The following is a 15,898-nucleotide window of genomic DNA, read 5'->3' as shown; positions in this document are numbered from 1 at the left end:
CATAGTAAATGAATAAATATAGCTGTTCTTCATTATATTAGAAAATAAGTTTTAGGTATTATATGTATTTTCTTGATATATAACATGAAGAACTAATGACTACTTGTTAGCTGTACCCATATTCTGATACCTTAGCTAACTAGCTAAACAGTGCTTAAATATTTGTTTGTATTTGTTTAGGAGTTTTTTTAAAACCTTGTTACTGTGTATTTGTAGGAATGATTGAGTTATCTTGTTAAAACATAAAACACAAATGCCATTAATTTTATTGGTATGGATCATAACTTGGATTACTGTTCCAAATTGTCAAGAGATTCATTGGTAATATTTTTAAAAAAATGTTTTGCAATGTTATATTTGTGTTTGTAATGTCAGGTTAATAACATTCAGCTAGTAGCTATAGCTTTTGTCGCTTATGTGGTCATATAAAATTAATGACATAAAAACAAACAGTTCAAAAATTTCTCTGACTCTTTTGGTACCTAATTTTATGCCTTTTTAGTTTTCATCTAGATGGGAAACATTCTAGAGTAATGTCAGAGTAAAGTCACTAAAATAGAACCAAAAATGTCTCATTATTCTGAGGTATTGACTTGAATTAAGAAACAAAAGATGAAGTAACTAGCATGCTAACATCTGGAGGACTGTAATGAGCAAAAGGCTCAATTGTTAGCAAATAAAAATTATTTTAATGGTAGCATACAATGGATGCCTTACAAATGATGTTCTGAAAGTAACCTCCCTACATGCACAGTATCCAAAAATAGAATCCTAACAATCTCCTGGAAATAAACTCATGAACTATTAAACAAGGCAAGGGAGTTCCCAATCACTTTTATTAATATCCACATAACGAAATAACACCAATTAGAGATCCAAAGCCACATGTTGGTACCTGTTCCATGTCTGGGGGACACCATATTGAGATCAACCTTCCCCCAAAACATGTCAGAACAGAAATACAGTTGTCATCTCAAAGAGCGAGTTTCTTCTAGAGAATAATATGAGGATTCAAGTTGCCTCATGATTCACCATGTGTAGTACCAGTTGTATGGTGCTTTTATAATAATACTATATAATAATATAATTTAAATTAAGAATATAATATTTACTTTGCCTAGCTCTGTACACCAGGCTGTCCTCAACATAACTTTGATCTCCTTGCCTTTGTCTGCTGAGTGGTAGCATGAAAGGCATATACCACTGCTGCACCATGATAGTCTTTGCTTTTGAAATAGTAAAAGCTCGTCTTTGTTAAGAAGAACACATTTTAGAGCTGTGTACACATCTGTAATCACAGCACTCAGAGGCACAGGCAGCCAGATCACTATGAGTCCAAGGCTAGGCTGGTCCAGGACAGCCAAGGCTGTACAGAGAAACCCTGTCTCAAAAAACCAAAATAAATAAATAAAGGCAATTTAGAACTTCCACTAATTATCAAGATGTTAAGTTAGGGCTAATTGTAATCAGTGAATTGCTTTGAAAGTGGCTAAAAATAGCACAAGTTAGATTAAGTTTTGGTTTGTTACTCTGCATTATAAAATATGTCACTTGCCATTATAGAATCATCAACAAATGAGCTCCTTTTTTGTTCTCCTCGAAATTTCAGTTAACAGATGTTAAAATTGGATTATAAAAACCTTGGTAAGAGAATAACTTGTTGATAAACAATCTGTAAGAGATATCAACTCTGGGATGATTTACTTGTGGAAAAGGATGATTATGTATATATAGGTTTGTTCTATGGAACCTAGGATCTTTCTTTTTTGCTTGTTTGATCTGTTTGTGCCTCTACATTTATTTGCATACTGAATATATTTTTATGCTGTGAATTGAACCGTAGAGCCTTGAACACTGTTTCTTTTTTCACGTTAAACTGAAAAGACAGCCTCCTAAGTGCATTTCTACACCTTTTTTTTTTAAAGTTCCAGCTTAAACGTTTTTTCTTTCTTTACTTTTCAAAGATTTATTTATGATGAATACAGTGTTCTGCCTGCATGTATACTGTAGGCCAGAAAAGGGCACTCATTCATTACTGATGGTTATGAGCCACCATATGGTTGCTGGGAATTGAACTCAGGAACTTTGGAAGAACAGCTAGTGTTCTTAACCTCTGAGCTCTCCCTATCTACCCCCCATTAGTACACCTTCTAGCATGTCTCCTTATTTACATTTATTTAGTGTATTTGTATGTGTGTGTGCAGACACACATACATGCATACACCTGGGCTTTTGTACTTTTTATGTTGTGATGTTCTTGTTGAAGTCTGAGGTCAACTTTTATGAGTCAATTCGCTTACTTCATTGTCAAACTGTCTGATTCAATTCAGTTATTATATTAAGCTTTTTTTTTAATGCAATTTATTCAGGAACCTTGAGCAATCATCTGACCCTGGGTAAAGCCAGCCCACTTTAAATAGCCTCTGGGTAGCCAACCTCAGCATGCCACATGGGCAATGCAGATAGGTCCACATACATGGAAGCAAGCCAGATCCTCAGCCTTAGCCAAATGTGGAGTTGTTTGTGACAGAGAGCACTCACCATCGGGAAGGTGGAAGGCGGAAACCAGCTCCATCTATCAGGCGTAGCATTACGCAGCTCTCTACAGTTCCCCCTTTTTGTTTTGGACGCATCAGGCAAGAGTAGGGGTCTGCTCTCTGATATTAGAAATAAATTGGGACTTTGTACCGATGTTCATTTAGGTGTCATCCACCCAAAGAGCATCAGACCAATTCCAATACCTTTTTCTCAGAGGCGGGACCTGGGGCATCACCCCGCATGCAATCAGTCATGCTCTTCTCTGGGTCCAAAGCGGCTGACCCTGAGTGCAGTGCTTAGCCTCACATCCTGAGCACAACATTTTGGCTTTTTATGGTAGCCAACCATGCTTGCGGAGACTGTCCTGCTTCAATGGCTGTAAAGGCCTGAATGGTCATGGCTGCATTACGCTGTTGTGAGACTCTAATCTTGCATATATACCACAGGCAAACCAAGGTGACCAACACCAGAAGGCCTGCTAACACTCCCATGCCCGCCCATTCCTTCAGATGATTCATGGCTGCAGCAATCCATGATGATAATCCTGTGGCTAGTCCTGCGTCCACTCTGGTAGAATTTACTATGACAATGGCCACTCTCAGCTGCTCCATTTTAGTTTCGAATTCTCCAGTCCAATTACCTAAAATATAGCTAGACAATTGTTTAGACAGATTTGCAGCACAGGGAAAATTATCATGTTGTATGCTAGTGACACAAAGTCCAGCATGCTTTCATTGACAGCCAAGTTGAGCTATTTGCCATAGGGTATCAATTTGCTCCTGCACGAGGTCAGTCCTCTGATTGAACACCATCAAACCTCCTTTTAGTTGAGCATTAATTCCTTTTTGTACATCTAAGGCATGAGCTACATTGGCTAAAAGGTTATTCAGGGTCTGAGCAGTCTGCCCAGTATGACTAATGCCGTGGTGGTAGCTCCAACAGCCGCCAATGAGATGGCAGTAACAATGGCAGCTGTAATTCCAGGATCCCTTTTCTGTCTGAAGAGAGTCATAGCGTGAGGGGCATCAACGGGCACAGGCACCCAGCGAGGCATGCGAGTAACCAGCTAGTAAATTTACTAGCATTCCAGCATTGGGCAAAAAAGCAAGTATCATTACCACAATTACTTGGCTCTATCTGGCTAATAATGAATAAAAATGGGGGACATAAACAAACAGGTGTGGGCTTATGGGAAATATTACGAGAAGCCTTAACCCCCTCGTTGGAACATCCTGCATCAGTTCTAGAACTAGCAGTGGTGGTGTCCGAGGTCTGAGTAGGTTCAGGAGACCATTGCCCTCAGGGGCGAGATGTGCTCCATGTAAATTGACTAACTGCATGTTTTCCTCCACTTTTGAAAGTCATTTAAGGTTCTTAAATTATTTTTTTCCCTTTTTTTTTAAATTTTTCATCAATTACACTTTATTCATTCTGCATCCCCCCATAAGCCCCTCCCTCCTCCCCTCCCAACCCCACCCTCCCTCCTCCCTCTGCTTGCATGCCACTCCCCAAGTCCACTGATAGGGGAGGTTCTCCTCTTCTTTCTGATCTTAGTCCATCAGTTCACATCAAAAGTGGCTGCATTGTCCTCTACTATGGCCTGGTAAGGCTGCTCCCCCTCAGGAGGAGGTGACTAAAGAGCAGGCCAGTCAGTTCATGTCAGAGGCAGTCCCTCTTCACATTACTATGTAACCCAATTGGACTCTGAACTGCCCTGGGCTACATCTGTGCAGGGGTTCTGGGTTATCTCTATGGATAGTCCTTGTTGGAGTATGAGTCTTTGGGAAGTTCCCTGTGTTCAAATTTTCTTGTTCTGTAGCTCTCCTTGTGGAGACCCTGTCCTCTCCAGCTCTTACTATTTCCCAGTTCTTACCTAAAATTCCATTCACTCTTCCCAACACTTGCCCATCAGGCTCAGCATCTGCTTTGATAGTCTGTAGGGCAGAGGCTTTCAGAGGCCCTTTGTGGTAGGTTCCTAGGTTGTTTCCTGTTTTCTTCTTCTTCTGATGTCCATCCTCTTTGCCTTTCCGGATGGGGATTGGACATTTTAGTTAGGGTCCTTTCTCTTGTTTAGTTTCTTTAGATGCACAGGTTTTAGTGGGTTTGTTCTATGTTGTATGTCTATATGAGTGAGTATATACCATGTGTGTCTTTTTGCTTCTGAGACAACTCACTCAGGATGATCCTTTCCAGATCCCACCATTTACCTGCAAATTTCATGATTTCCTTATTTTTCATTGCTGAGTAATATTCCATTGTGTAGATGTACCACATTTTCTGCATCCATTCTTCAGTTGAGGGCCATCTGGGTTGTTTCCAGCTTCTGGCTATTACAAATAAAGCTGCTACAAACATGGTTGAGCAAATGTCCTTTTTGTGTACTTGAGCCTCTTTTGGATATATGCCCAGTAGTGGTATGGCTGGATCTTGGAGAAGCACTATTCGTAGTTGTCTGAGAAAATGCCAGATTGATTTCCAGAGTGGTTGTACCAGTTTACATTCCCACCAGCAGTGGAGAAGGGTTCCCCTTTTTCCACAACCTCTCCAGCATGTGTTGTCACTTGAGTTTTTGATCTTGGCCATTCTCATGGGTGTAAGGTGAAATCTCAGGGTTGTTTTGATTTGCATTTCCCTAATGGCTAGTGAGGTTGAGCATTTCTTTAAGTGCTTCTCTGCCATTTGGTATTCCTCTACAGAGCTGTTTAGCTCTGTTCCCCATTTTTTTTTTTTTTTTGATTTTGAAACACATTTTTAAAAGTCGGAGAGCTCATAACAAAATACAAAGAAATGAAAAACAAATATCAACAGAAGTAAATTACTAGATCACAATCATCTTAAATATAAGGAATTTGTGAGAAAGGAATGAGCTTTGTTTCTACTGTCGTCATCAGAAGTATAAGAGGGGACTCATGAATTTCCCGAGAATTTTAACCTAATACATTTGTCACATTACTAATGCTATCTTAGATTAATTCTAAACCATAGCTTGAACATTTAATAAGCCTTGGAAACTGTCTTTTGGGGAGATTTTATAATGGCCGCAAATACTACATCCTTATCAAAACAACAACAACAACAAACAATTACAGCAAAATACATAAAGGCTAAATTTACCTTCCTAAAGTATATGATTTGTGGCAATCAGTACATCCCAATACTGTACTACCATCCTCACCACATGTTCTAGAGGACTTCTGTTACTCCAAAAAGAAATCCTTTCCTCACTAAGTAGACATCCCCCTTTCCCTTGGTAACCACTAATCTGATATGTCTAGATTCACCTCTTCCAGAGAGTTCATAAACGTGATCACATGTGGCCTTTTGTGTCTATTATCATCCTTTTTTCAATTAATACCATGTCCTTTTATACTTGAAGGACAGTGATGAGTGTAATTTATGATTGGGTTACTTGGTTTGCTGCTTTTCAGCTTCTTTAGTTCTTTACATATACTTGATATGAGTCCTCTGTCAGATAAAGGGTTGGTGAAGATTCTTTCCCAATCTGTAGGAGGTTGCTTTGTTTTGATGACAGAGTCCTTTGCTTTGCAGAAGCTTTTCAGTTTCATGAGGTCCCATTTATTGACTGTTGCTCTTAGAGCCTGTGCTGTTGGTGTTCTGTTCAGGAAGTTTTCCCCTGTACCAATGAGTTCTAGGGTATTCCCCACTTTTATTTCAAGCCGATTTAATGTGTCTGGTTTTATGTTGAGGTCTTTGATCCACCTGGACTTCAGTTTTGTGCATGGTGATAAGTATGGATCTATTTTCATATTTCTACATGTAGACATCCAGTTGAACCAGCACCATTTGTTGAAGATGCTATCTTTTTTCCAATGTATGGTTTTGGTGTCTTTGTCAAATATCATGTGTCCATAAGTGTGTGGGTTTATTTCTGGGTCCTCTGTTCGGTTCCATTGATCCACCATTCTGTTTCTATACCAGTACCATGCAGTTTTTAAAACTGTTGCTCTATAGTACAACTTAAGATCAGGGATGGAGATACCTCTAGAAGATCTTTTATTGTAGAGGATTGTTTTAGCAATTCAAATCCATATGAAGTTGAGAATTTTTCTGTCCAGGTCTGTAAAGAATTGTGTTGGTAATTTGATGGGCATTGCCTTGAATCTGTAGATTGCTTTTGGTAAGATGGTTATTTTTACTATGTTAATCCTGCCAAGCCATGAGCATGGGAGATCTTTCCATCTTCAAATATCTTCTTCTAGTTCTTTTTTCAGAGATTTGAAATTTTTTTCATACAAGTCTTTGACTTCCTTGGTGAGGGTTACTCCAAGGTACATTATGTCATTTGTGGCTATTGTGAAGGGTGTTGTTTCCCTAATTTCTTTCTCAGCCCTTTTGTCTTTTGTATACAGGAGGGCTACTGATTTTTTTGAGTTAATTTTGTATCCGGCCACTTTGCTGAAGGTGTTTATCAGCTGTAGGAGTTCCCTGGTAGAGTTTTTTGGGTCACTCACATATACTATCATATCATCTGCAAATAGTGATAATTTGACTTCTTCCTTTCCAATTTGTATCCCCTTGATCTCCTTCAACTGCCTTATTGCTCTAGCAAGGACTTCCAGAACTATGTTGAAGAGATATGGAGAGAGTGGGCAGCCTTGTCTTGTCCCTGATTTCAGTGGGATTGCTTTAAGTTTCTCTCCGTTCAGTTTGATGTTGGCTATGGGTTTGCTGTATATCGCCTTTACTATGTTTAGATATGTGCCTTGTATCCCTGATCTCTCCAATACTTTAAACATGAATGGATGTTGGATTTTGTCAAAGGCTTTTTCAGCATCTAGGGAGATTATCAATTATCATGTGGTTTTTTTTTTCTTTCAATTTGTTAATATGGTGGATCACATTGATGGATTTCCGTGTATTGAACCACCCCTGCATACCTGGGATGAAGCCTACTTGGTCATGGTGGATGATATCTTTGATGTGTTCTTGTATTCGGTTTGGGAGTATTTTGTTGAGTATTTTTGCATCAATGTTCATAAGGGAGATTGGCCTGAAATTCTCTTTCTTTGTTGAGTCTTTGTGAGGTTTAGGTACCAAGGTGACTGTGGATTCATAAAATGAGTTTGGTAATGTTCCTTCTGTTTCTATTTTGTGGAATAGTTTGAAGAGAATTGGTGTTAGCTCTTCTTTGAATGTCTGGTTGAATTCTGCGCTGAAAGCATCTGGTCCTGGGCTTTTTTTGGATGGGAGACTTTTGATGACTGCTTCTATTTCTTTGGGGGATATAGGACTATTTAATTGATTTACCTGGTCCTGATTTGGCTTTGGTAAGTGGAATCGATCAAGAAAATTGTCCATTTCATTTAAATTTTCAAATTTTGTTCCGTATAGACTTTTGAAGTAAGTCCTAATGATTGCTTGGATTTCCTCAGTGTCTGTAGTTATGTCCCCCTTTTCATTTCTGATTTTGTTGATTTGGATGGTGTCTCGCTGCCTTTTAGTTAGCTTGGCTAAGGGTTTGTCTATCTTGTTGATTTTCTCAAAGAACCAGCTCTTGGTTTCATTGATTCTTTGAATTGTTTTATTTGTTTCTAATTGATTGATTTCAGCCCTGAGTTTGATTATTTCCAGCCGTCTGCTCCTTCTTGGTGTGTTTGCTTCTTCTTTTTCTAGGGTTTTTAAGTGAGACATTAAGTTGCTTGATTGCGCTGTCTCAAATTTCTTCTTGAAGGCACTTAGTGCTATGAACTTTCCTCTTAGCACTGCTTTCATTGTGTCCCACAAGTTTGGGTATGTTGTGTCTTCATTTTCATTGATTTCTAGAAAGACGTTAATTTCTTTCTTTATTTCTTCCCTGACCCAGCTGTGTTTTAGTAGCAAGTTGTTCAGTTTCCATGTATGTGTAGGCTTTTTGCTATTTCTGTTGTTACTGAGGTCCAGCTTTATTCCATCGTGATCCGCTCGGATACAAAGGATTATTTCAATCTTCTTGTATTTGTTGAGGCCTGCTTTGTGACCAACTATGTGGTCTATTTTGGAGAAGGTTCCATGAGGTGCTGAGAAGAAGGTAAATTCTTTTGTGTTTGGGTGTAAAATTCTGTAAATGTCTGTTAGGTCCATTTGATTCATGACCTCTGTTAGAAACATTGTTTCTTTGTTTAATTTCTGTTTTGTTGACCTGTCCTTTGTTGAGAGTGGGGTGTTGAAGTCTCCCACTATTAGTGTGGGGATCTATATGTGGTTTAAGTTTTATCAATGTTTCTTTCACAAATGTGGGTGCCCTTGTATTTGGGGCATAGATGTTCAGGATTGTGATGTCTTCTTGGTGGAATTTTCCCTTGATGAGTATGAAGTGTCCTTCCCCATCTCTTTTGATTAATTTTGGTTGAAAGACTATTTTATCAGACATCAGAATGGCTACTCCTGCTTGCTTCTTGGGTCCATTTGCTTGAAAAGCCGTCTTCCTTCCCTTTACCCTCAGGTAATGTCTATTTTTGTGACTTAGGTGTCTTTCTTGTATACAACAGATTGCTGGGTTTTGTTTACGCATCCATTCTGTTAGTCTGTGTTTTTTTATTGGAGAATTAAGTCCGTTGATATTGAGAGAGAGTAATGACCAGTGGCTGTTAAATCCTTTGACTTTGATGTTGGCTGTGGTCATACGGTTGTGTGCTTGGTTGCTTTTTGTTTTACTGAAGTGAGGTTATTTATTTCCTGTGTTTACTTGAATGTAGCTAGCTTTCTTGGGTTGTATTTTCCCTTCCAGTGTCTTCTGTAATGCTGGATTTGTTTGTAGGTATTGTTGAAATTTGTTTTTGTCATTGAATATCTTGTTTTCTCCGTCTATGAGGACTGAGAGTTTTGCAGGGTATAGTAGCCTGGGCTGACATCTGTGTTCTCTTAGGGTCTGCATGATATCCGTCCAGGCCCTTCTGGGTTTCATAGTCTCTGTTGAAAAGTCAGGTGTGATTCTAATGGGTTTGCCATTATATGTTACTTGGCCTTTTTCTCTTGCAGCTTTTAGTATTTTTTCTTTGTTCTGTATACTTACAGTTTTGATTATTATGTGGCGGGAGGATTTTCTTTTCTGGTCAAATTTATTGGGTGTTCTATAGGCCTCTTGTATTCTTATTGGCCTCTCCTTTAAGTTGGGGAAATTTTCTTCAATGATTTTTTGAATATATTTTCTGGGCCTTGGTGCAGGGAATCTTCTTTTTCCTCTATTCCTATTATTCTTAGGTTTTGTCTTTTTATGTTGTCTTGAATTTCTTGGACGGTCTGTGTCAGGAATTTTTTAGATTTATCATTTTGTTTGATAGATACATCTATTTCTTCCATTGTATCTTCCACACCTGAGATTCTTTCTTCCATTTCTTGTAGCCTATTGGTTATGCTAACCTCTGTATTTCCTGCTTTCTTCCCTAAGTTCTTTCTCTCCACAATTTCTTCCATTTGTGTTTTTTTTTTTTAAATTTTTCCAATTCTATCTTCAGGTCTTTGAGCTATTTTGTTGGTTTCCTTCCCCTGTCTGACTGTATTTTTATGTTTTTCCGTCAATTCCTTCAGCTGTTTGTTTGAACAATCCACTGTTTCTTTTATTTCATTCAGTGATTTAAGCATTTCCTCTCTAAAGGTCACAGACTGTTTGGCTGCAGCTTCCCGTATTTCTTCACGGATGGCCATAATCTCCTTGTCTTTAATTTCCTCCATTTCTTTGCAGATAGCCATGATATGTTTGTTTTTGTCTTCCTGTAATTCTTTTCGTATTTTATTTGTTTCCTTTGTTACCATCTTCTTGAGCATAGATGTTAGGTCGTCTCCTTGAATTTCATTTATGCTGGGGTGTCTAGGGCTATTTGCCCCTGGATAACTCGGTTCTGGAGATACCATAATGCTCTGGCTTTTGTTGGTTGAACTTTTACACTGTCCTCTACCTATTGGGCTATCTTAGTTGTTTGAGTTTAGTTTCTGGTTGTTCCTGGACTCTTGTAGTGGAGAGAATTGCTTTGGCAGGAAGATGGTTTTTCCTGAAGGAAGCCTTCCCAGCTTTTTGGGTATAGTCCCTGGTTGTCCGTTGTTTTTCAGGAGTTGCTACAGCTCACCTCAGGCCTAGAGACCTGGGTGGTAACTGTGGTCCTGATTAGTCAAGAGGGCTCTCCTCTCACAGGGAGAAGTCCTGGGGGCAGCTGCCCTCCTTCTGGGTTTCTTGCTGTAAATTTTGTGATCAGCTGCGGTAATCTGTGGCGGGTGAGTACTACTCTGGTGTCTTGGGGCACTCAGTTCTGTCTGTTTGCAATCTGCAGTCTGCTAGACTTTCCCTAGGTGACCCCAGCAGCACGGTTTCTTCCTTCTTTGTGGGGTCCTCTCCGGACAGGGGTTTCCAGTCCCTGTTTTACGGGGGCGCAGAGCTTGTCTGTACGGCTGAGCTGAGTGCAAAGCTCTCTGCGCGGCAGGAGCTCGGCTGTGATGGCGGCAGAGACTTTCCGGGGAGAGACTGGGTTACCTGCGATCAGACCCGCAACCCTGCTTCCCCGTGGTGTCCCCCCGCGACTGGGACTCCCAGTCTCAGGTACCCTTGTGCCCACGGATCAGCCTGGGAAAGTGGCTTTGACCTGCCTGCTTACGGTTCCAGCCCGGAGACCCAAAGCCTTCATTACCCGGGATTTCTTCCGGATTCTTGCTGGGTAGCCGTGTGTGGACCGGACCGATTCCCCTGCCGTGGGAGCCTCCCCTCACCTGGGAAACACGATCGATGTAGTTTCAGGGCCCCGAGTTCAGTCTCCTGGTCTCTGCATAGAAAGTGCTGTCCTGCTGCTCAGAAGCGCTGTTTTCCCGGCGCCGCCATCTTGGCTCCCCCCCCCCCCAGAAACCTTGTCACTCTTTCTCATGCTGTCATTTTCTTCTCTGTTAAGACTACTTTCTGTACATTTTAAAACTATTTCAGTGTGTGTGTTTACATGTGTGTAAAGAGACACAGAGACAGAGGGATACTGGGAAGGCAAGAAAACCATTGAGAATTGAGGCTTGACTTTAGGACTTTCTCTATGTATACCTCATTGGTAACTAATCACACACAGCATGCACAGGCTACATTTTTTAAGGCTGTTTATCTAGCTCTTGGTTATGTGAAGCAGTTGCTCTGTTATTGCAACATTTTTTTTAGGCTGCTATCCTTAGTTTTGTCGATGGAATGGCTTTGCCATTGAACTGTTCCTTAAATACTTGAGGTTCGTTTTAACACAGGTCCCACAAACTCACTGTTTTCCCTACCCCAGCATTACTGGAAAAGAATGTACCATGTTTGGTTTTTACAGTTTTGTTAAATACCTTGTGAAGGACCTTGGCTGGATTTATGATGAGCTGTGTTTACTGAGCATGATGAAATGATGCTCAAAATAATTACTCTGAAGTCTAGCCAAAGTGTCAGTTTAAGGACTTGGGTAACACTTTTGAGACTTAAGTTCTTGGAATATCACAAGGCTTTTTCAAGGAGACTGGAGCTGTAGATTTTTTCCAGTAAAGCAAAATTGATTTTAAACCTATTGCATTTCTTTTTTGTAAGGTGCAGCTATTCCCAACACACAACAACTTTCACCTTCATTTTCATGTGATAAATGCTACAAAGAAAGAATTGGAAGCTAGTATATCTATATATCTATCTCTCTCTCTCTCTCTATATATATATATATATACTAACCAGTCTTACCCTGTGTGATAGTTTCTTAAGCATGCTCAGAGTTATTGTGACTGTTTTTGCATTTACTGTGTTAATGAGTATTGCTATATTCTTATAAGACATCAATTGAATTTTGCATTAGATAGGGATTTTATCTTTTAATAGAATGCTGATATTGAAATCATAGAAGTTAGTCAATTTTTATCCCTGTAAGGCATTGGTGGAATAGCGACTTTGTGATTTATAATCATTGTGAGAATTACTTGGCAAATATTTTGGCAGTAGAATAGCTTACTATTCCTATTTTGGAACACTTGGTTGGGCAGTGTAATTATGATAATCTGCATGTCAGTTTGTTTTGGTTCCTCTGAATTGAGTCTACTTGAGCTTATCTTTTTGTATATCATTTACTACTGTAATGTTTCCTTGCTGTGGAGCATCCTCCTACCTTTCTAAGATTTACTGAGTCTGCATATCTGCATGCATGCATATTCGACAAGTAATTTTAAAACATCTCTAAATCTTCAGGGTACAATAACGTTATAGCTGTGATATGACTTAATTTTAAATATGCTAGCTTATTGGCATATTTAGTTATTTAACATGTAAGATTATTGAATGAAAAAATACATCTTAGGTGGTACAGGGTACTTTATTTTTAGTAAATATCTTAGAATTTGAACAGGAAATGATTGCTATCATATAATAACTAACCACAAGGTAAATTTCTATAATGCACTCAGTAAAGTCATCTTTTTATGAAGATTAGGGAAGGCAAGATACTTTTCTGCTCATGTTCGAGTGGTTTAGAGCTAGGGATAGGATGAAACAAGAGCTGCGGGAAGTGATTTAAATATGTTTTATGGATGAATCTACTGCTAAAGAATGATTTGCCTTTATCATAGGCAAATTGTCTCTAAACATTAAATCACGGTTTTACAGATACTATTATATCCAACCACTCACTCACTTCTTTCTTTCTTTCTTTCTTTCTTTCTTTCTTTCTTTCTTTCTTTCTTTCTCTCTCTCTCTCTCTCTCTCTCTTTCTTTCTTTATTGTGTCCTGATTGCAGCCTCTTCTTTATTTAATGTAAATTTATCTATATACCTACCTAACCATTTAGCTATCTACTTATTTATTTATTGTGTCCTGATTGTAACGTCTTTATTCACCATAAATTTTATCCATCCATCTATCCATCCATCTATTCACTTATTTATTTATTTCTGATTGTAGCCTCTTTGTTTCTTCTGAAATTTATGTATACATCTTTCTATCTATCCATTTGTTCATTTATTTATTATTTATTCATCTATCTATTTACCTCTATTATGTCAAGATTGCAGCCCCCTTGTCATTATTTTCTCTGAACTTTATTTACTTATTATTCAACTTCCTTATCTATCTATCTATTTATTTATTGTGGCCTGATTGAAGTCTCCTCCATTTATTTATTTATTATTTATTTTCAAACTTGCCTATTTATCTATTTATTTATTTATGTATTTATTGCTCTCTGATTGGAATCTCCATTTATTTATTTATTGTTTTCAAACCTATCCATTTATCCATTAACCTATTCTGTTTGTTTATCTATTTATTTATTATTTATTGTTCCCTGATTTGAATATCTTCCATTTATTTATTATTTGTTTTCAAACCTATCTATTTATTCATCCACTTACCTATTTATTTACTTATTTATCTCTTTCTGTATTGTGCCCTGATTGGGGTCTCCTCCATTTATTTATTTATTATTTGTTTTCAAACCTATCTATTTATCAATTTACTTATTCATTTATTTATATATCTGTTTTATTTATTGCTTCCTGATTGGAATCTCTTTCATCTATCTGTCTGTCTGTTTCTCTTACCTATTTATTGCACCCTGATTGGAGTCTCCTCCATTTATATTTATCCATTTACTTATCTATCTATTTATTTATCTATCTATCGCTCCCAGATTGGAATCTCTTATCTATCTATCACTTGTTTTTCAAGCCTTTCTATTTATCCACCTACCGCCCCATTCATTCATCTGGCTATTTATTTATTTATTTATTTTGCCCTGATTGGAGCCTCCACCATTTACTCACTCACTCACTCACTCACTCAATCACTTATTTATTCATCCATTTATTTATTTATTTATTTGTTTGTTTTCAAACCTGTTTATCCATTTACCTATTCATTTATTTATTAAACTGCTCGCTCGCCTTTCCATTTATTTATTTATTTATTTATTTATTTATTTATTTATTTATTTATTTATTTATTGCTTGCTTCCTGATTGGATTATCTTCCATTTATTTATTTATTTATTTATTATTTGTTTTCAAACCTATGCGTTTTTCACTTACCTATTTATTTATTTATTTATTTATGTTTTTGTGTATTTATCTATTTATTTATTTATTGTGCCCTGATTGGTGTCTTCTCCATTTATTTATTCATTTATTTATTCATTATTTATTTTCAGACCTATTTACCCATATATTTTATTTATCTGCTTATTTATCTATCTGTCTATCTATTTATTTATTTATTTATTTATTCCTTCATTCATTTACTTATTTTGCTCTGGTTTCACTCTCTGCAATTTATTTATTGTTGTCAAACCTATCTGTATTTATCCATTTACCTATTTATTTATTTATTAATCTGTTTGCTTGTTTGTTTATTTACTTATTTATTTATTTCTCTCTCCCTGATTGAATTATCTTCATTCATTTATTTATTATTTGTTTTCAAACCTATGTATTTTTTCACTTACCTATCTATCTATCTATTTATTTACTTATTTTATTGTGCCCCAATTGGTGTCTCCTCCATTTATTTATTTATTATTTATTTTCAGACCTATCTATTTACCCATATATTTTATTTATCTGCTTATCTATCTGTCTGTCTGTCTATCTATCTATTTATTTATCTGTTGTTGCCTGATTGGACTCTCCTCCTTTTATGTATTTATTTATTTATTTTTGTTTTCAAACCTGTCTATTCATCTGTTTATCCATTTACCTATTTATTTATTTATTTTGTCCCTATTGGAGCCTCTGCCATTTATTTATTTATCATGTTTTCAAACCTATCTATGTATTTATCCATTTACCTATTTATTTATTAATCTGTTTGCTTGTTTATTTATTTATTTATTCACTTATTTATTTATGTCTCCCTGATTGGATTGTCTTCCATTTATTTATTTATTATTTGTTTTCAAACCTATTTTTTCACTAACCTATGTATTTATTTCTCTATTTATTTATTTATTTATTGTGCCTCAATTGGTGTCTCCTCCATTTATTTATTATTTATTTTCAAAACTATCTATTTACCCATATATTTTATTTATCTGCTTATTTATTTATCCATCTGTTGCCTGATTGGACTCTCCTCCATTTATTTATTTATTATTTGTTTTCAAAACTATTCATCTGTTTATCCATTTACCTCTTTATTTATTTATTGCGCCCTGATTGGAGTCTCCTTCATTTATCTATTTATTTATTTATCTATCTATGTATTTATTATCTATCTATGTATTTATTATCTATCTATCTATGTATTTATTATCTATCTATGTATTTATCTATCTATGTATTTATTTATCTATCTTATATATGTATGTATGTATTCATTTATCATATTTATTTATCTTTCTTTCTTTCTTTCTTTCTTTCTTTCTTTCTTTCTTTCTTTCCATCTATTTATTTATTT

General features: G+C 36.8%; 1 non-coding gene across 1 annotated transcript; it reads left to right on the top strand.

Moving 5' to 3' along the window:
• Nucleotides 1-11,845: 11,845 nt before the first annotated feature.
• Nucleotides 11,846-11,912, top strand: LOC132647584 (small nucleolar RNA SNORD64). Its single transcript, XR_009585932.1, has one exon. It is a non-coding gene; the product is annotated as a small nucleolar RNA SNORD64 (small nucleolar RNA).
• The last annotated feature ends 3,986 nt before the right edge of the window (nt 11,913-15,898 follow it).

This window comes from Meriones unguiculatus, chromosome 14 (assembly GCF_030254825.1).
Source record: "Meriones unguiculatus strain TT.TT164.6M chromosome 14, Bangor_MerUng_6.1, whole genome shotgun sequence".
Lineage (NCBI taxonomy): Eukaryota > Metazoa > Chordata > Mammalia > Rodentia > Muridae > Meriones > Meriones unguiculatus.
This window is presented reverse-complemented; position numbering and strand designations above follow the sequence as displayed.